Here is a 21,937-nt window from a genome sequence, read left to right as displayed (position 1 = left end):
TTTTTTTTTCTTTTAAATTGCAACCAAATTTCACTGATGTGGTGCATAACAAACTACTGGGGCTGCAGGAGTAAACACAATTTTGCTTTTTTTTTTTTTTTTTTTTTTTTTTTTTCCCTTCTGTAAATTCATCAGGCGTACAAAGCCTTTTACCACTTGTTCGCTTTTTTTTTTTTTATTTGCTTTTAACTAGATACCAAAAAGCATTTCAACTTTTCCGTTTGTTTTTAAAAAGGGAAAAAAAACGATTCAACTTTTTAAAATTCACACACAGTAGGTGAATGTGCGCTCCACACGTGCTGGGAAGCTGAACTGTTGGTTGGATAATGGGGTGGGGGAAAGGGGGGTAAAAGTGCCTTTCTGAGGGATGCCCGTTTAGTGCAATAACAGCCCTTTGTGAATGTCAAGCTGGCTACAAACAAGATTGAGATGGGTTTTACAGGTGGGATTTACTTTTGGACTTTGCACCAAGTTTAAAAGTAAGTCCAATAGCACTACACTCTCACTACCTGGTATAAGCTTTTAGAACAACTGTTAGAAGTATATATTCCAATAATATCTACTAAGGGGAAAAAAAAAGAAAACATTGTACTCTGTCGTACTGTACTGTAATCCTGATCGGTTTACATTGCTTTCTTGACCCAGAGTTGTATCCTAAAAACTGTGACCTGGAATGCAAGTATTATGTACATGTGTTTTCAGAAAACTCAACATTGTGAAAGCCATCTGCCAATTCAGAAGAGTCTTTATTTTTTTGGCACATAATGTCGTGTTTATTTATTTTTTATTTATACATAGTTTTTTATTTATTGTGCAAATGTTCCGGTCTTGACACAAGTAAACGTTCAATTCCGATCACTTTTTTTGTAATGTATTTTGGGGGAAAAATGGGACAAAAATAAAGTTTATTGAAAATGACTTCAGTTTATTGTTGCATTTTTATATTGACAGTGCACTAAAGTTGAGAAATGTATGGGTTTTGTTGAAACGAATGGCATTTTTAACGAATGACTCATGTAGCAGTCATTACCAAACGCACACCTTTAATAATAATAATGGATTACATTTATATAGCGCTTTTCGAGACCCTCAAAGCGCTTTACAATTCCACCATTCATTCACTCTCACATTCACACACTGGTGGAGGCAGATACAGTTGTAGCCCTTTGGGCAGACTGACAGAAGCGAGGCTGCCATATTGGGCCCCTCTGGCCATCACCAGTAGGCGGTAGGTGAAAAGTCATTGTTGCCCAAGGACACAACAACTGAGACTGTCCGAGCCGGGGCTCGAACCGGCAACCTTCTGATTACAAGACGAACTGCCAACTCTTGAGCCACGATCGCCCCTTTGTCATCATCGTACGTAAATGCTAGAGAGGGAGACATTTACAATATGTTTATCATATCCTTCTGGAAACATCTATATTTATTTACTACAATAACAGCAATATGAGACTTTCATTTCTTAGCGTTTGCTAAATGTCTGTCTGATTTTATTTTATTTTGGTTTTCAAGTTTGTGCGTCCAAAGTTCGTGTTTGTGGTAGCAACTGCATAAGCAGGTTATTCATGACGACTTCCCCTCTAACCACATTTTCTAGTTACTCTTAAGCCAGATGATAAATTGCCTTTGCCATCTCTTGTAAACCTGTTGTCAGAGTATATACAGCATCATTCTTTCGGTCCCCTTTCAAACCTTGAAACCATAAGTGACAGTTGGTATGTAAATCAAAAGCTTTGCCCTGTGGCTGAATAAATAGGCAAACTCTCTTCCTGAAGTCCCTCAAGGGGGGCTAGTCCATTGTTTCATGGACAGGATGGAAGCTGAATTGCTTGTCCTGGATGCCAGGTTTGAAAAATCCTATGATCTTCCTTCTACCGCTACCAGTCAAAGCACTTTATAGTATAAACTACACTCATCCAACACTTTCTAATCTATAACTAAATAAATGCCTTTTCACCCTAGAGAACACACAGTGATCAGAGCTTCCTCTTTGATATAGGCGGGCATCTGGCTCTGCTGCCTGAGCACAACACCGGATCTATTCAGTCTGCCAGGAATAGATCTGGCGTTAAAGAGGGTTAAAACAATCAATATGTAAAATCACATGGGCAGCCAGATGAAGTCATAGCATGACGGCTCAGATCTGAGCTGACTCAAATATCTCTTCTTCTTCTTCTTCTACTATTTTTAAATTATCTGTTTGTTTTTTGTAGACTCTTTGCAAATGAGTTGATATAAGCTAAGTATCATTTCAGAAAGCTTGATTGTGGATTGTCACTTCATTAGGATAGGCAATAAGTCACAGTGCATCACATCTTCTTCACCCCCAGTAACTGTTATGTGTGTTAGCAAAGACTGGACCCACACTGGCCGTCAGAACAGTGTCTGAAACCTTAAAGTGTTATTATCTCTACTTTTCAGCTGCTGTTTTTCAAAAGCTCCTTTATGGAATTATGTTTTTGCATTTTGGCTATCAAATGATTTATGACACCACAGCACACAGTATAGGCAGATCCCAGGCCAGGTGAGACAGATCCTAGTGGAATTAAATGTTTCCATCTCTGAAAAATGGGAAAAACATGCAGGAACTGCATTCATGATCTTGGCAGACACTGCAAAATAAAGTAGACCGACTGCTTGACAGGAAGGTACAATCTGTTCTTTAGGACCTTCAGAATAAACCCTGGTCGCCTTTACCCTGCAGATCTAACCGGAAATATTTTAGACACTCTTGAGTGAGTTCCCCAAAATGTTTTACACCTTTTAAAAATAATTTCATTAAATAAACAGTGTCTGCAGTCTAAAGTGCATGAGTTCCTTATCATATCACATGACACGCACTAAAGAAAGAACTCCAAGCCCCCTGCTGAGTTGGCTGGTTATCATAACTGCTGTACCAGGAGTTATGTGGTATACTTCACATACAAAATGCTTAATATTTTGGCACATTAAGTAGGACATTTCTACACATAAGGTCCCAACATAAGCCACTTAATGGTCTTCCGGGTCAGTTTAGGGTTCCCGTCTAAATGCACAGAAGTATTTTAGATTAAATACTTGGTGTTATCTGCCGTTTAGACAGAGTACAATACGACCTGACTGAGAGCCTCAGATAAAGAAAACTTATGACGTGAATGAGAGACTCACATCATTGTTAAAACTTGTCAAGCATGTCACATTATGTGCAAGAAAGGTGTGCATAGTTTTCTTATTTTTTAATACCATTAAAGTCAAAGGCTTGGGCTGTGAAGTCATTAGTGCAACTTCAGGTAGCAATTCTTTCATGTGCAGCTGAATGTGTCACGTTACGCAAATGTTACTAAAAACTGGTTTTAATTACATATGTGTGACAGGCCACAGTCTGGGCTGGGGTGGGACTCCCTGCTATCCAACTTCCTGTTTATAAAATGCCGTACTACTGTATGTACAAAATATAAACAGTATATACAATGATAAACGTCACGAGTTTATCGCTATATGATTAAACAGTACAGACTTGAAGACTTGAAACATATTCATTTTTGGTTTGAACAGCTAATAGGCCCTCTTTATCTGATAGAATGACATGTGTGCCATTGGCCTCTGGTCACCATGAGTACTTAAACCTTGCTCAGTTATCCAGATCGACTGTGTCTTTCAGCATTCACGAAATTCTACTGAGAGTTTTCCCATTTTTTTCCATTCCTCGACCTCCACGTCCACACTTACACAAACATGTGTCCTTCTGAGAGCTTCAGGCTGTTTTATTCACTTTGCACATGGAGAAATATGAGTGCCGAAAAGCAAATATTAGCTTTGCGAGGTAGTATGTCAATGTATGTGATGCTCACAGTTTTACACCATGTTGACTTTTGAAATGAAGTGATTTCCTGTCAGGATTGCTTTTTTGGGTTTTTTGTGGTGTTGCTTTTCCCCTTCACATTTACAGGGACAAAAAACAACACTACTGTGATCCATAAAATCTTTGAAGGATGGTATGTGAGGCATGGCAAAGTGGGTGGCACAGCTAAATGAGCGAAAGGAAGGGATGTCCTTCCCTTCCTCTGTTGCTTTTTCAGTGACCCTTAGCCACATCGTATTCTGGCTGTGATGTGTGCGAGTGCGTGTGTGTCGGCTGTGGTTTATCTGTCATGCGGGGTACTGATGCTGATGTCACATTCCTGCCTGTTAAGGCCAGACTGAGTCCATTACACACACCGATGTACGTCACACACCAGTCCTACAGGAAATGTGTGTTTCCTTTTATGATTCTCCCTGTGTTTCCCATTAAAAGCACAAAGCGCAATGTTTTATTCACTCTTCTGCTGCCAAAATGAAATGCTCTCGCCACACTTTAGTGAATCATCAAGCACTTCAGAAAGAAAATTGTCTCCAAGACTATTGAATCATTGACTAGAATTAAGACTTGTGAGCTCTGAATACAGCGTGTATTCTAACCACATCATGTGTCAGTGGATGGGTTATAGACTGGTAGAGTGGTGCAGAGGCTGCATGTGTGGAGATAAAGTAGCTTAAACATTTATCAAAGGCAGATAACATACATAAGCCTCTCCCCACTCCCCATTACAGAAGTTGAGTAATCGAAAGCTATAAAATTACTCATCAAGGTAGGGTCTTTCTTTTGGTACAGAGTTTTATGTTTGTTTAATTATCTTTTTAGTATGAGCTGATACATTACTGAATCCTTTGTTTCCTGTGAATGGCCATGTTAGTCTGTGATAGACTGCCTGTTCCAAGACTGTGGTTGTTTTTTGTTTGTTTGTTTGTTTTTTGTTAACATACATGGAGCATTGAAATGTATGAGAGCATGCTTCCTGTATCTCAGGCTTAAAATGCTCTTCCTGTTTCTCAACACCATCATTCTTTTCCGTCTTTGTTCTCTCAGCGGGGCTCATTATTTATCCTCACTAATGATCAGCCATAATATCCCCTGTAGTGACAACATGAAACAGCACTAAAGCTTAGGAAGTCAAACATCTGGAGACAGGGAGGACAGATGAGGGGAAAGAGAAGGAAAGAATTTGGCCAGACATCTAACTGCTGTGGGACAATTTTACCTAATTAGTAACTTCTGTTTTCCCAGGAGTTTTCTCTCTCCTCGGTCTCCCTTCATCCTGTGTGTGTGGGAGCAAAAGGGACAGAGAGAGAGAGAGAGAGAGAGAGAGAGAGAGAGAGAGAGAGAGAGAGAGACATTGCAATAGGCTTTCTTTGTGAATTGCTGCCAAGACCACAAGCCAAAGTCCTTGTGAGTGTTACTGGACTAGGGTTTCTCAGCTAGCACTGGTTTCCTCTCAAGAACAAATGTTTCTGAGTCATTTGCATAGCTCTTTTCCCTTCTCAGGCTTTATTTTGGTTCAGAACTGGTGCATCCTAATGCATTGTTCAGGCCTGCACAGTCATTTCCCAGATTTCTTATGTTTATGGCTTTCCCATCTACCTCCGTGACCCTGCAGATTATGTCTCTCTCGGGAACCATCATCTATTCACAAGAAATCTCAGAATCTCAGGTGTCACACAACCTGATTCTTCGGCTCAAGTCAACCCCCCCCCCCATTTGTTCTTACACATTCTTTGTACCCAATTCCAAGCTCCTGGTATATCGTTTTATCTAAAAAAAATAAAAAATTGTTGGACCGCTTTTAGTGTCTGTTTCCATGCCATATCCTTTTTAAGTGCTTGGTTCAGTCATATGAATGTGCTGACTGATGATCCTGCCACCTTCTGCCTCCTTTGTCAGTCAATCATAGCTCATAAATTGTGTGCGGGTCAAACAGATCCTACACCTGGCGTAGTGTAGTGTTTTGTTGTTGTAATTTTGGCTCTGTACACCAACAAAGGATTTTAAGTCAAACAAATGAAAGTGATTGTAGTGCGTACTTTCAGCTTTAATTGATATAAATTGTATTTTTAGGAATGTGTGGGAATTGCATGTGTTCTTATAAACATCCCCTTGTTTTCAGTGGCTCGAAATTAATTGGAGAATTGACTGATAAGGAGTTTCAACACAAGTGAGGGAGGCCGTTATTAAACTCTAAAACTAAATTGAGCCCAGCAGTGAGATTCTGGTATAGTCAGCTTACGCTGGCCAGCTAAGCAACACCAAAAAAGTCATGAGGCCACAGTAAACAGTGAAAGCACATGATGACATATTTTCCATGGTTAAGAAAAACCGCTTCACACATCTAACCAAGTGAAGAAAACTCTGAAGGTGGTTCATATGTCAAACCACTGGTCACAATTAAGAATATGTTTATCTAAAAGAGCCTGCACAGTTCTGAGAAGTATTCTTTAAATAGATGAAACCAAGATGAACTTAATAATAACAATCTTATGATCTGAAGTATAGCATCTGTCAAACATGGTGGAGGTAGTGTTATGGCATGGGCTTATATGCCTGCCAGTGGAAATGTTTCACTAGTTTATTTTTGATGATGTGACTACTGTATTTGTATTTTTATTTGTATTTTCACTTGTATTTTTATTTTTTATTCCTATTTATTCTATTTATCCCCTTCGTATATTTTATTTATATTGTCTCTGTATTTATATATATGTGTGTGTAATATTCTGTAACTGTAACTTCTGTCGGTGCTGTGCTTTTTGGAAATCGAATTTCCCAGAGGAACCCACCCGAGGGATTAATAAAGTTCTATCTAATCTAATCTAATCTAATCTAATCTAATCTAATCTAATCTAATCTAATCTAATCTAAATAGATAATGACCCAAAACATAATGCAAAAGCAACCTGAAGGCACATACATTTTTCAGTGGTCAGGTCAGTCACCTGCTCACAATCCAGCAGAGCATGCTTTTAAGTAGCAGCCTAAGTTAGCTGCAGTAGCAGTAAACAGCACTATTTAGTGATGTTAAATGATGTTCGTTTGTACAGTTGTTTTGAGTTTCTGAAAATGGGGGGCTGTGTATAAAATGGCTGTAAATCCGAAACAATTTTGTTAAAACCCTTTACTGGTAACAGACTACATGCAGTAAGCCAAGTCAGTGTAGTTTCAATCTTTTGGTAACTGATACAAGTTTGCAGCCAACGATAACATAACTGTCCAGATGGCTTTCCACTGTAAGCCAAGTCAGAACTGTTATCATCTTTCGGTTGTCTGAGTGAATCTGCGTGAGGGGCCTGCGCTTACTCGAGACACACACTTTAAAAAACTCATGCGTACACGTGGAAACAGAAAAACTATTTTTAGAGTCATGGGGTCTACAGTTGTGTTTTACTTCGTGGAAAGATAAGTTTAACATCCTGTGGTGTATGCGTGCATGGACATGCGCATGCATGCAAACGCACACTGAATACACACACCTTCCTGTTTGTTAAGTATAGAGGAACTAGATACAGTGCCCACGCAACAACAAACATGTGAGACAGAGCAAAACAAAACACCCCCTTGGTGCACTGTGTGTGTTTGTTTCCGTCAGTTATAAATACCAAAGATGCAATCACCTGCAGTTTATTGCCGTTTTAATGTCAGTATCACACAGGTGTGACTTTATCATCAGATATAGTGTTCTTTGTGCTCTTTAAAGAGTAATATAAATAGGCAAGGATGTGACAACTCATGAGTTCAGAACGTTTTTTTTTTCCAAGAGAGGAGAAGCAACCATTGACATTATCACACTGCTACACATTAAGAAAGAAACTCATTCATAGAAAGAAATCTAGCTTAAAGATCTAAAGCTAGAGGAACTAAGTCAGACTTTGTAAATAAATGATCAGATTGATAACAATAACACAAGAGGCCCATAAAAAGTGTCACAAAAAAGCAGCTTAATTGAATTTATTTCAAAGCATGCCCTCTTATTCACAAGGAAAATTAATAAAATGGATCACTATTCACCAGATGCCAGCTTTGCTTTTTTATATATAATGCCCTACCCTCCAGAAAATGAAATTCAGTCAGGATCATGGCACCCCGCAGGATTACACAGTTACGCAGGTATTCTAAAAATAGCAGCAACAACATCTGGACCTTTGTTAACAACTAGCAGTAACCAGGCTCATCACGGTTTATCCCTGATGATGCTGAGCAGTGAGCAATGCCTGCAGCGTACATACATCAAAGTGATGCAGCTTGTCACTTGTCACACTGGAAAAGCAATGAAGTCCTTTTATGGCTCTAAACTGTGATTTCAATAGTTAACATTGTCACTGGATATTTATTATTTATTCATCTTTTCTTATTTTTTGTTACTTTGTAAGTGTCTAAAAAGACAGCATTTTAATTCTTTTAAAGAAAGCATGTCCACACCCTTGAATTATGTGGAGACACCTTGTGTGAGGGACTGTTAATCCACTAATGTCTTTGGTAGGAGGAGACTCTGCTGACTAGACAGAAATGAACGGCACAGGGAAACAGATGGTCAGAAAGCAGTGATGTGAGGGAGATGATGTAGTGAGGCTCCAAATAGAATTTTTTAAAAGGGATGAGAATTATTAGGTGTGGGAATCTGGATTTGGAATAGCAGCAACTCAAAGGAAAGTTGACATGTGTGCCCGATTCATCATTATATATATGATGTGAAAGTAAAGTGAAGCACGTGCAACTGATGTGACCAGACTGGAGTCAGCAACACTCATGTGATACAGGGTATGATGGAAGGGACAACTCATCCCTTTTAAATGTGATCATTGTAGGCATACAGTCTAACTAACCCTTCACTCATGAGGCAGCTGATCAAGGTCATTCACATGAGCAACTCAAGCACTAAAGAGAAAAATGAGCAGTGTCATCCATGGCAGAGTGATGCAGCAGCAGTTTTATCTATCTATTATTATCAGAAATGAAAGCTGAAACACGCAGAGGAGAAAACCACTCATAAAACCATAATAACCTGTAATTAGTTATTATCAAGCATTACATGATGTTTGTAGTTCAGCATCTTCAGTTTACATCTACAAAGCGATCGCAGTCAGCTTTCAGTCATCTTCCCCTCATACACCTTAATAGATTTTACAGAAATCTTTAATCTTTTGACATGCGAGTTCTGTGGCTCAACCAGAGCAGGCTTTAGGACAACTGAAACTGTCCACGTGGCCTCGAAAAAAAAACTAAAAAGGAAAAATAGGTCAAGTTTTACTCAACAACCACTATGACAACTCAAAAACAAAACTTCTCATTTGTTAGAATGTTTTTATCATATGATTACATCATCGTGTTTCCAACATGAACTTTCATGGTTCAGTACTTCCATATAGAAAAATCCCGCGTGGTTCCTGAGTGCAGATTAAGCTACATGTGATCGTTACAGTGTGCGACAGTCACAAGGGAAATATGCAGTGTGTGTTTTTTAAATTGTCTCTTTGAAATGTGGCGATTTGGGTAGGAGAAAAAAAATCAATCTTTGTGTGGGTTTAATCTCCTGATCCAACAGCTCACAGGATCACAGAGTAGGATGTAGGCCTTGTTCGAAAAATGTTTCCTGCTTTAAAATGAAGTGGTTGTGTTTTTTTTATATTTTTTTTTATTTTCACTATGCAGTCTCTGAATTCTGTTTCCCAGTTTGACAATCAAGATACTGAAAATCCTCCCACCAGTATGTACAAGTATGTTTGTACTCCAGAACAAGAACAAGGGCATGCTGTAGGACGAGGCAGCCGCGGCCCTCTCACACCACATCTGCTCAATGAGGCACTTTGTGTTGTGACCACTGTGGGGGTTGTTTAAACCAACCCCCCTGTCTCCACCCGTTGACTTTATTAGCTCCACAGCCTCACCAAGAAAAGCTCTCAATGTTATGAAAAAACTGTAACAATTATCTGGAAAGATTAAGAGAAAAGATGACATATTAAAAAGTCAAATGACCTCATGTGCTTGTGGCAATCACACGATTTGACACTCTTTCTTTTGCCCTCGCGATGCTTCTTTCTCTTCCTCTCTCCTCTTTCACTGTTTCTATTCTTACTCTCCTTAAACCCAAACAAGCATTACTCCCAAAGAGGGATTCCACTGTAGACTGACTGATCAGTGGGGAATTCCCACCCTGTGACACAAAGTTAAGTTCAGATGAAACGCTTGTGTTAAAGCAAGATTCAGTCAAGATTTATTTCCATATTTCCTTTAATATTTGGAAACATGAAGGGGGGATGATTTACAACATGGGAAGTACCTATAATGTGATATTTCCCTTACTTACACAGTGAGTGAGAGAAAAGAAAAGCTTGTTTATGAGACAGAACTTCTTCGAATAAAATGCTTTTTGTTTTCTTTAAAGAACCATAAGTGGATAAATGATCAATTCCTTTTTAAAATGCAGGTAAACCAACACGATTTACACTCGGTTTCATGTCCAAAGACTTGCAGTATATTGGAAACACCTTTAACCTTTTATTTTATTAAACTGTGTGAGAACTCTTTGAGGACAAATATGACATTTAGTGGCCATCGTGTAGCACGTGTAACTAACCACAATAAAAACTCCAAGCTTTTGGACAACAATACACATGGGGATATAAAGACATACCAGTACAGAGATAAAAGAAATCTAATCTAATCCAGAGGGAATGAGGGGAAAGCCCATGACCTAACTGACTTACTGAATGACTGGAAGTAAACTCGGTGAGCCATGGTAATGGGATTATTGTACTATATTTCAAGCTGTCCTGTACTGACAGCTAGAATAGTTGTATGACTTTGTTTAGAGGTCTTTGGCCCTGTGAGCCCCTCGAGCTGAAACCATGATGAATGATTTTTCTGTCCACCACCTAGTTTGGACCGTATCCCAGGCTTAGTCTAAAACCCACCAGGGCTCTGTAGTGCACCTTCAGCCATATGTCATATAAATTAATCTGTTTGTCTATAACCACTCAATTAGAACCATTAGGATCTAATTAATATGTATTATTTATAAAATTGTATGTATCTGGGTTTGCTTTAAAAGGATAATGCTGTTAGAAAAAGTTTTTTGGTTGATGATAAATGGTCGACAATATCCAATTAAACTTTGAAAGGACAAATTTGGTATGAAGGATGCCTCGTTGTCCTCTCCTTTTTCCGTTTATGCCTTGAAATCGGTTCCACACATCTGGGGTTGAAGCACAGAAGCACATTAAATGTATTTTGCTAACCAGGGTCAATGTTAAATTCCACAGTTTTTGATTAAACCTTGACATCACACTACAGTTGGAAAGTCTCTGTTTATAAGATTATTGTGGATTTGTGGAAATGAAAATGAAAAACAGTCTGAAACTGCGCTGATTTTGGAGTCATGAAAGCTGAGTTCCTTGTCAAATGTTAAAGCAACATTTAAAAACAGAGTTATATATATATATATATATTTGAAACATTTATAACTTTAAATGTATTATTTTTTTCACATAAAACAGAAAGAACGACGGTGAGGGTCAGATAAATAACAAAACGCCTTACTTTAATATATTTTTGTAATATTTTGTTAACCCAATGTTTTCATTGCGTCACGTACAAATCTCTAAGAACTTTAAAATCTATATATAACAGAAATATTTCATAAATCTGTCAAAAACGTTTTATTTAGTAGCTAAATAACAAACTGAATTTATGATTTTAAACATAAATTTGCTTTACTAGTTTTCCAAAAAATTTTGTAAAACACTAAATCATGAAAAATGATAAATAATATTTTTGAATGAAGAAATATCATTTAAATTAAAGCTTGTCATATGTCTGCTGTGCTAATAAATGCCCTTATAAGGACTGTTCTTCTATTAACATTACATTGGTATTGCATAGCTTGGTGGAGATATCCTGCCACTACATGAAATAGGGAAATTCTACAAGGAGGAACTAGAAAGTCACTGTCATTTAACAATATGTTGAACTGTTGTCACATAAAAAAATGAGTGTGTCAGTGACAACAATAGTTCTTTCACTCAGCAAACCACCCCACTACCCATCTCTGGATCTCCCCTGCAACAGCCTCCGCTGCTTGTCATATGTTCTTTTTTTTTTAGTGTGTTTCAATAAAGTGCGGGGCTGTCCCACGGGTTCCACCTTCATCAGAACAGCCCACTGCTTGTATTCATAATCACTCTTTTAATAAGGGGATCCTAGAAAACCATGGCTCACATCTCAACTGTGTGTGTCTATTTGCAGAGGTGTATGCACTGAAGTGTAGGCGAAACAAAAGTGAGAAGTTACTTTGAATTTTAAAAGAAGTTTCTTTTGATGATGAGGGGTTTACCTTTTTTTCCTGTAAACTTTTCAGGGTTTACCCGGGTGCAGTTCCATTACTAAACCAAGCAGTGGGCCACAATGGTAAATACTGCAAGCTCATGGTTGCAACTTTGAAGAAATGAAAGAAGTGAAGAAGCGAAACACACGCCTAATAGCAATCAAAACAACTTCTCTTATCGTGACAACAGACTTCAGTACAACCAAGCTGAGATAGGCAAAGCTGGAAGAGTAGTATCTGTTATGGCTGCCAGATAAGATTGGTGGTTATTGCTATGAAAGTCTGCTGAGGTTGTTTGCTTGTAAAAATTTATTGGTTTGTTTTGGTGTGCTCTGACATGCTCTCACGTGTTCATAGGGTTTATAATTCTTTTTTCTTTTTCTTTTTTATGTCATAGACCAAAATTAGACAGTTTTATTAAGATTTTTATCTCTCTGTGTCTTCCGCTTTTAGCTTATTGGTGCGTTACTTTTTCACGTTGACCTTTCTCAGACTGCAGAAATTCCAGGGGCTGAGGAAGGTGGAAGCCAAAGGGTAGTGAGAGGCTAACAACAAAATGACACACGGTATCAAAATGAACATTTTAAGGAAAGTTTGAATCATTCCACACAGATTAAAGTCTTTGTGACTAAATCTGCAAACAGTGAAATAAAAATTTTATTTTCAGTTTGAAGATAAATCATTTCTTCAGTGCTTGACTCCAGCTCTGAATCCCCAGCTGATGACTATGGTGCTGAGTCCTCCTATTCCTAAAGGGACTTTCATGGTTGAGCACAGTTGTAGGAGTTTACTCTCACCAGGGGGGCAGAGTAAGAAAAAACCTGTCTGCAGGCTACTGTTGTTCATGTTTGTGCTGTTGCGCTTGTTAGCTTAGCGCCTGCCATGGCAAGGCCAAAGTCATAAAAGATAATGGGGGTTTTTTTTATAGTGAATTTAAACAGACAATTTAAAAAAAAGAAAACTGACTACTGGAGCCCCTCTCTCTGTCTTTTCATTTTATTTTTGATCTGTTTTTTGGATCTCCATTGACGTTCCTGTTGGATCCAGAGTCAGCCTTCTCTCATCTGCTCTGATTCAGGTTTATCCACCTTCTGCTCGACTCCCTTTACTGCTGTGCTCCTACCTGATTCCTGGAAGTTTCTTTTATATCCAACCTTTCGTGGTGGCCTCATGACTCCTAACCTTCTGAGTATCTTTGCCTCCTCACCTATATGCCACCAGGTTACCCTTTCTAGGCCAATGGGTCACTTGGCTGTCAACCTGGTTTCCTGCTCTTCAGCAGCTGGGCAGGAAGTCACAACTCTACAGTCACAGGATGTCAACTTGAAGTCATCAGTTTACATTTGTTCCGATTCCTGGGCCTCTCTCCTGGCCCGTCCACCTAGGATCTCCAAATCATCTGCTCATTTTTATCTGACTTCTTAACATTGTTTTCAGTATCTGATGTCCTGCATTTTGGCCCCATTTACTTGGCAGTCAGTAAAACCTTTTTTTTAGCTGCTCTGGCCATTAAAGAGGGCATAACAATACACACACTCCCTTAAAAGGGAATAATGCATGCAGATTAATAGAAAAATGATTGTGTAACAAATGTAAAACAGAAGATTAGGATTCAAACTTCAGAACCTGCTTACATCTTCACCTCTGCCCCTGTATATTTATTGTACATGGGTTTCAAGGCCATCGGTGCTGAAAGTTTGTGAATCTGCAGTTTAAATCTGCTTACCAGTAACAGCAGTGCACACAGTGGATTACATAATTACAATTACATATACCCGTGACAGACAGTACCATGGTAACTGCTTTTGTGGAAGAAAGGCACAATGGGCCAACAAAATGATTACCACCTACTTGCATTTTTCATACTCGAATAAATCATGTTAATTATTGGTCTTTATAGTTCATGTGCAAGTGTATTTATAGCCACACAGACACAGTATAAATTCCTTTGTAAGTGTTACAGATTAACCCAGTCACCCTAAGCCTGAGCAGAGGCTTGGACAGTCTGTATCAGTCTGTATCAAGCTCTAAAATGTTTTTTTGTCCATTTTCCTGTAAGCAGTCAGCACTCCCACTCTCGAATGCTGCAGGAATTCCAGGCTTCTACTTGCAAGGCCAAAACTCAGTCGTGCATAAAAGGCATGCATGAATATTGTTATCTGTCTTAAATATTAAGTAGTGCTCTCTTGGTCTTTGCACAGTAGAAGTTGTGATTACAGTTTCAGGAATAAACCATGTCAATCTCGTGCAATTAAGTCTACATTTTTCTGATCGTTGTCTAATTTACAAACTGTGCTGATGTGCTTGAGCTCAAAACTAATTAATCTGATGTTTAATGAAAAATTTTCTTACCAGGTTTGCAATTTATCAATTATTCAAATCTCCTTGAGCAACAATAACTTTCTGTCAGATGCAGATCAGATACGCAAGGTGAAACAAAGCAAGCTGCGTCAACACAGGAAGCAAGTCGCTCCACACACATTATGTTGAGACTGATAGCTGGCTGCTACAGCAGACATTCCTTATCACTCTGTCATAAATCAGTCACCGCTTTCTTTGGTAACACCTTCAACTGTGTGCCCAGAGTTGAGAAGAGTTCATCTCAAGAATCGGCCACTTCACATGGCAGGGTTTTTTTTAAAATTCAACTGTAGTTGCTCAATGTCACCCACTGATGCGGACTTTTCATGACCTCTGGTCAAATTTCTGCAAATCAATTCCTGTGGGGACACAGATTACACCTGACAGTTATTCTTTACTGTTAGGATCTGTGTATAACTGTCTCCCTGGAGCTTATTCATAGCATTGCTACTGCAATAATGACTGGATATCTCCAGAAGGTGCATAATCTATGAAGCATTTTTGTAGCATTTATACTTTAATTTTTAGAGCCAGGTTTGCAGATGGCCTTGAGCAGATGTTCCTCAAAGTTTCCCGTATGTTGTTTTTTAAGTAGGAAAGCCAGTTTCATCTAGTCAGGTCAGTCTTGGCGAAAGGTAATGTGACAAACATCGGACAAAATTCAGGCCAACATTATGGTCAACATCTTAAACTAATGGAGGAGTGACTTTTGATTTTGTGTATCAAAAGTGACCTGTGCTTGCTTCCTCCTGGTCGGTGTTAGATTTCATCAACAAGCAGCAAAATACTTTCTTGAGTGGATGATATTAAGACCAGCAGTGCTAATTCTAGTAGTAATTTTAATACACTATCTAACATGAGCTAGCAAGTTGGGTAGTTAGTAGCCAACTAGTAGTTACGAAGCTCTTGGTCACACAGGCCTAGAGAACACTGTATTCTCTGACTGGCCGGTGAGCAGGTGGTGGTAGTCACTCATGAAACATTGGTCAAATATGAGGAGAAATACAGTGCTGCACTGAAAACATTGTTGTGAATGCAATAATTTGCATTGGATTTGTCTGCAAAAACTCTCAAATAACAGAGAATTCTCACTTCTAAAGACTGAACTCTTGAACTTTTTTAAACTTTTGAAATGGCTTGGTTGCAGCGTTGAGGCAAGTTGCAGCTTTTACATTAAAGGTGAATGTTTTCTATTTCTGGTTTGTGTTATGTTTTTTCAGGTTTCACTACTGCTCAGAGAGTTAATGGCCAGCATTTGCAGAGAAGTCAGAATCTCTCATGTAAACTATGGGTGACAGCAATAATCTGCTAGTGACCAAAGCAATCACAGAGAGGTTTTTGGTGCAGCACCCTCTTTGATACTGATTTCACCTGACAGCAGTCAGCAACCACTTGCCAACTATTCAGGGAATACACATTTTCCCTAGTGACTGTAGGTGACAGAGGGTCCCTAACCTGTCTCTAGGCCTGGGACTGAGGTCTCAGCCGTGACATCCATAGTATAACTGTGTTGTTGCTTATCAATTCACCTAATACACAATACATATAATACTGCTAACTAACAGTGCAGGATAGTCTTATGCATGTCACTGAGTTGGCCAATGCAGGGGAAGCTCGCTTGCACCTACCTGCACAGAGCAATGTTGATGCCCCTTAGTTGCCACTGGTGTCATATTGGATTTCATAACCATATACAGAGATATAGTTATCACTCTAAATGGTGTCAACACAACCTAATCTCTGTCGTGTTTTGCACTTCTTTACTCATTCTGTATGACCACACATGAGCTGTCTACATTTGCACCAGCTCTTTTGCTCTGTGTGTGCACCTGATGAGACGTTTGCAGACACTTGCACAGACATACAAAAAGAATCCAAAATGCAAAAAATGCTCAGATTATTGCACGTGTTATGCAGACTTTCACTTTCCCATACAAATACTGGTTTTTTTGTTAATCATTAAACAGTTTTATACAACACGTGTGATTATCTGTATATTTTAACTTACTTATCTGTGGACTATGGATTCCACGTATTAAGAAAAACACAAATGACATGTTGTGTCAGAATATGCACACATCTTCAGTAGGCTGAGGAAGGCTGTTGTTACCTCTACCTTAAAGTAAACTGACCACATCGCACCGCAACTGATCCTGTGCAGGGCCCACTCACAACTGTTATACAGACAACTGATTATACAAAACTTTCCACATTTCTTTACTTGAAAGCGAAATTTGTGTGGATGAGGTTTACCAGTTATTTAATTCAACACTTGACTGATTAGTGTGCACAATATTGTCAGGTTAACATGCATCAGTCTCTACTACAGGTTGCATGCACTGTCCATTGGTTTGCGCTTAAAGGAAAACACAAGAAACTGACTCACATTATAATAATGTCCTTGAGAAGGAAGCTAGTTAAATAAATGTAAATTTGATAATAAATGTAAAAATAATAACATGAACATAATGAACTTTTTTGTCAAAAATCTTTGAAAGCCACTCTTTAAAACTGGTAACATCTTGTAAAGTTTCAGTTACATAGACACTATTTTCCACTGAACCTCTCATTGCACAGCCCCCGTGTCATACTGAAAATATCTGTGCTGTCTGACTCTTGTACAATTAAGGGTAAGTGTGACACTTCTACCACCTTCCACCCACTAACACACAAACAAACTAACACACAGGCACACACAGCTCACTGCACACACACACACACACACACACACACACACACACACGCACAAAAATGAGGCATTAGCACATTACAGGATGTGTTTCCATGGTAATGCGACAACCCATAATCACATTGTGAGTGTGTGTGTTGATGAGTCACCCAGACTTAATCTATATTCATATCCGGAGTGCTTATTTCTGTCACATTTGCCACCACGTGTATTATTACTGTTGCTTAATGTTTGTTAACATAAATATTTAACCTTTAAAAAAAATTAATCTGTAAACTTTGTTGATCGGTTTGTGACATGATCAAGATGATCAAGGTCAATACTGGATTCTTATCTATTTCTGTGTGTGTGTGTGTGTGCGCGCGTGTTTGAAAGAGGGAGAAGATTGGATTGCTACTTTGTTCAGTGTCTCTAATGATTTTTCCAGTGACCACCTGCTTCTCTCTTCCCAGCCTCCTTTTTGTTATTGCTCTCTTTCTCTCTGATGCATTTTCCAGAAACTAGGTCTCTGTTTTTTTTTTTCATTTTCATCTGTGTTGTATTGTAAGTGCACTGCTAAAAAACAATCTCCTTAAATCTAACATAAATGTGAAATTATGCACATCACTTGGGCAATATTACAATTTCAGATCATGTAACATTTCTGTAACATACCTCGATCTGAATTCAATGCTGCTTGACACCAGCACACTCAGGTACAATGCATCTTATTCTGCCACCAGTTTATTGTCATTTGATTTAACCCACGTGAGACATCATAACTCTGAATAGCAACTTCAACTGATGGAGAAGAAGCCACTAATGTTGCAGAGGGTATCGTGTGAAAAGTGTGTTACCTGCACTAATATGTTCCCATATTAGTGTGAAGACATGCTAACTACAAGCTAGCTTGCTATTCCTCATCTGTTTTCTTATGTGTGCTCTGTTTAATACACCCAGTTAATCTGTGCATTGATATTTAGAGTGTTTAATTATTTAAAGGAATAAGTAGCAGTCATGTTTTTCTTGAGAACAGCCCACCCCCTGCAGCCTTCACAGGGCACTGTGCCCCTTACTGTTTTATTACTGAGGGAGGGAGGTGTGGGGGTCTGTTTTGCTGAGGTTTGTGTTATCTCTGTGTTTGCAATTAACACTTGCCAGATGAATTATATACCTGGCCTCAAGCAGAGTTAATGATCTAAGGCAGGCTGGTGTGAACTCTCTCAGGCAGCTCTAAACATGTGTCACTGGGTGTCTTCTTCAGAAATTGCACGTTACAGTTGTGGTTTTTTTTACTCAGATTTAGGTCAAGTTACATTTGCAACGCTGAATTCCTGAGTAAATTTTTAAGCACAGATTAGTCTCTGTCATTTTATGACATGATGAATGTTGTTCCCGAGTGGCTGACATGTACATGTATAAACATAAAGAATGCAATGAAATTTTAGTACATAGATGTGCTATTGTAATACTTGCATCTGAATGTAGGCATGTGTTGCTACAGGAACCTGCATTTGTCATTGAGCAATGGGGCCTTCAAAGATGTGCAGGTTACCGTACCACAGTGCAGTAATGGACCCAAATGTCATCACCATATGGATACTTGCTTTTGAAATGTCACACACTGTCCCACAAACAACGATGTTCTGCTTATCAGTTGCTGCTTTATATATATGAGCAGAGCACTGTTTAAAGAATTAGTATAAAGTCATAGTTTAGATTTAGAGAACAAAAGGTATACAGTACAGTGGCCATGTCTTTGTATATTGGGAATGTCTACTTACTTTAAAGCTGGCACGGAATTAAGTTTTTCCATTATGAATGATTTGATAGTCTAGTCTAGTCGATAGTCTTTAGTTTTGTGAGCTACGGTCGTGTGATCAAAGCATTCTTCACCATGTGACTCTAAAGAAGCTAAATGTCATATAATCTTTAGCCCATGGTCACACATCGCTGATGCATTTTACCTTTAAAATATGAAGCATAGTTTCAATTCCTGTTCTTAATGTATTAATAGTAAATAAATAATACATTTATTCAATGCTTCCCTGACCATCAGTTATATTAAACTCCTACAGCTTATAAATATGTTGAAATTATTGGACTATTTGCACATTATATATGGTTATTTGATCAGCTGTTGTAAAAGTGTTGATTGCTGTCACATTAACAGAAAACTTACAATCTGAATAATAATTTAGATAAAAGAAAATTTTGTGTAAAGTATCATACTTTAGCAAAGCCACAAGGCTCCTCAGATCAATAGTCTGGGAGAGAGGCAGTAGTCTAATCAATACAAGCTCCAAATGGAATACGTCATGCATTTGTTATCAGAGTCGATCTATGCAGGAGGAAAATTGGGTTACAATGATTCACAACTGTCAATATGCATTCCTTTACTGGTGATAGAATGGGAGCATATCTCTCCTAGGTCTAAATAAATAGCTGGGTAATGTCCTTGCTTGTCTGAATGAGCTGATATTCAAGCACACAGGCATCTCTTTGTTAGCTCTTTCTGAATGTTTGCTCACTTCCCTGTCCTGGTGTTGATGTCAGAGAAATATGCATTACAAGCTGAACAGAAATCAGTATTTTTCACACTCTCGGATTTAATTTAATATGTTTGGGGCTCATGTTTTTCAGTCCCCCTGTTTAGAAAAGGAGAGAGAATGAAAGATTGTATGAATGTTAGAACAGGACCGTAAAACATGGGGCACAATGCCTCTTTCAGCTCAGAGGGAGCCATGCCAAGTGAAAGCGAGAGAAGGAAGATACCTGAAAGAGGAGAGACATCTGATAGTCTCCTTTACACACACACACCAAGCCGACCATCCGTGCATTCAGACACAGACAGACAGTTCCCAGAGGTACTGCTTTGGTGAATAAAAATCAGAGGCCATGCTGCATTATTTTCTACCACCCAACTATCCTTTTCTAACTCTTATGCTTCCTTTCTGACTATGGCTCCGAGCATCTCTATTTTTCTCCACAACATTTTCATTATGATTGATTTCCTTCTTCACCTCTACCTTTTCCCTTTGCCTGACTTTCTTTGACAGAAATTTTCTTTGATTCTATTTATTCAAGCAGTCCCTCCCTCACATACGGTCTTTTTCACTCCCATATTTCTTCTGCATACTGAACTGTAATTGCAGCAGTGTCTATTTGAATAGGAGAAACAGAATACCAAACAGAGAGCGAAACATGAGAAAGAAAAAGAGAGTGGAATGATGTCACGGCTCAGAAGTGAATGGCCAATATAACAGGGTCACCACCACACATGTCATCCACACTGTCATCATCTTCTGGTCAATGGTAGCGTGTTTCTAATGTGTTCCACTAACTTATGCTTTCATTATTCCCATGATGCTAATAATGGCAAGGCCCTCAAATCGTATTTTGTACTAAGCTGAAGTCAGTTCAGAGTGAATGTCATTCTAAAGTGTAATATAACTGAAGTTATTTTGTGCATCTTTACATAGCTGTTTTCAGAAGTTTACATAGACTCATCATGGGCATTAATTTAATGGTAATTTGGAGCTTTTAATGATTCCTTTGAATGGTTCTTTTTCCATTATGCAATGATTGTACAGAACATCTTTAATAACTCTAAAACACAAAAAACAGAATTTGGTGCACAAGCTTAAACCTACATAATGCCAAGAGTATACATACAGGCACAAATATATACATACACACCCATTGATTTGGTTAAATGCCCCTGAGCAAGTTGCACCTTGACCAGAGTCTTGGTAGCCATCACTAAGTTTCAGGAATAATTCTGTCTGGATAATTGAGCACTGTTTTTGGCAGAGAATTGGTTGGTTTCCTGGCATGGACCAAGCTTTTAAGCACAGTGGGAAGGCCTTTCCTCAAGATGCTTCACCTGCTTTATCCGTTCCCAAACTAGTCTTCATGTGTATTTGGGATCATTGTCTTGTTGGAACACCAAACTGTGTCCAAGTTTCAACCATTTAGCTGCTGATTTGAAGTTAAGTTGAAGAACTTGGAGGTTGTCCTTCTTCATTATTCCATCCACTTAGTGCAATGTACCAGTACCACTGGCAGGAAAAACAGCCCCAGAGCATGATGCTACCACCACAATGCTTGATAGTTGGTATACTTTTCTTAGGCTGGAAAGCCTCACTTTACTCCTCCAAACAGACCTCTTGTCATTGTGGCTAAATGCTCAATCTTTGTCTTTTCTACCCTTTCACCAAAAGGCCTTTGGTTTGTCCATGTGGCCAGCTGCAAATTTCAGTCAAGCTTGAAGATGTCGATTTTGGTTAGCACTCTGAAAGTCAGTGTAAAACTTGCTTAACTGTGGACAGTGACGCTGTCACAGTTTCTTCAAGCACTTTCCATTCCATGGCAGGCTTGAGTCTTGGTGGCTCCTGAATTGATCCTGAACATCCTAATCCATTTGCTCTCATCTGAGGGAGATGGTTTGGGTCTTATTTCAGACCTTGTGGTGGCACATCTGAATAACTTATATATAACTATTTGAACTGATGACTGATGCAGTTGTTTAGAAATGGCTCCAAGAGACCTCCTTAACTTGTGTAAATCTACAATTTTCTTACCTGCACTACCCCATTCTTCCATGCATTGATGAGTGCTGTCAAACAAATAATTTTGACACTGGTAAGAAGAAACTTGGTTGTATTGGTTGTAGTCAATCATCATCACAAATAACAAGTTAAATACGCTTGGCATTGCAAAGTTAAAAGACACTGTA

The sequence above is a fragment of the Haplochromis burtoni genome, unplaced genomic scaffold (genome assembly GCF_018398535.1).
Source record: "Haplochromis burtoni strain Fernald_Lab_line unplaced genomic scaffold, NCSU_Asbu1 Contig_3, whole genome shotgun sequence".
NCBI lineage: Eukaryota > Metazoa > Chordata > Actinopteri > Cichliformes > Cichlidae > Haplochromis > Haplochromis burtoni.
Note: the sequence above shows the minus strand (reverse complement) of the source record.